General features: G+C 59.6%; 1 protein-coding gene across 1 annotated transcript in view; it reads left to right on the top strand.

Moving 5' to 3' along the window:
- Window positions 1–374, top strand: part of LOC119588353 — a gene marked incomplete in the record, with an annotated part of 20,904 nt that overhangs the window by 12,641 nt on the left and 7,889 nt on the right.

Here is a 374-nt window from a genome sequence, read left to right as displayed (position 1 = left end):
GCGGTCATTTACCAGACGTGAAATCATCAATCCTTCTTATCACGCTGGCGCCATTTCTCTCGGAATGAAGAAGTATAATAACCGCTTTTTTCGCTGCCGACCTACTGAAAGCCTCACCTCGGGACAGCCGAGCGGCGCCCGGGGCAGCGAAAACGCAGCATGTGACGGTGATCATACTCCTGTGGCAAGTGCGTAACAGGTGCGGGCGTTTGTGTGTATGTGCTTATGTGTGTGACCACGTGTAACAAGGGCGAGGGGGGGGAGAGAGGGGGAGAAGAGGGGCGTGCCTGCCGGGGGCTGTGGATGGAAAGGGTTGAGGGCGTGCGGCGCCGGCGTCGAGTCAGTCCCTCTCCGCCATGGCTGCCGCACCGACG

This window comes from Penaeus monodon, chromosome 23 (genome assembly GCF_015228065.2).
Source record: "Penaeus monodon isolate SGIC_2016 chromosome 23, NSTDA_Pmon_1, whole genome shotgun sequence".
Lineage (NCBI taxonomy): Eukaryota > Metazoa > Arthropoda > Malacostraca > Decapoda > Penaeidae > Penaeus > Penaeus monodon.
The sequence above is the reverse complement of the archived record's forward strand: the minus strand, read 5'-3'. Positions and strand labels throughout refer to the sequence as shown.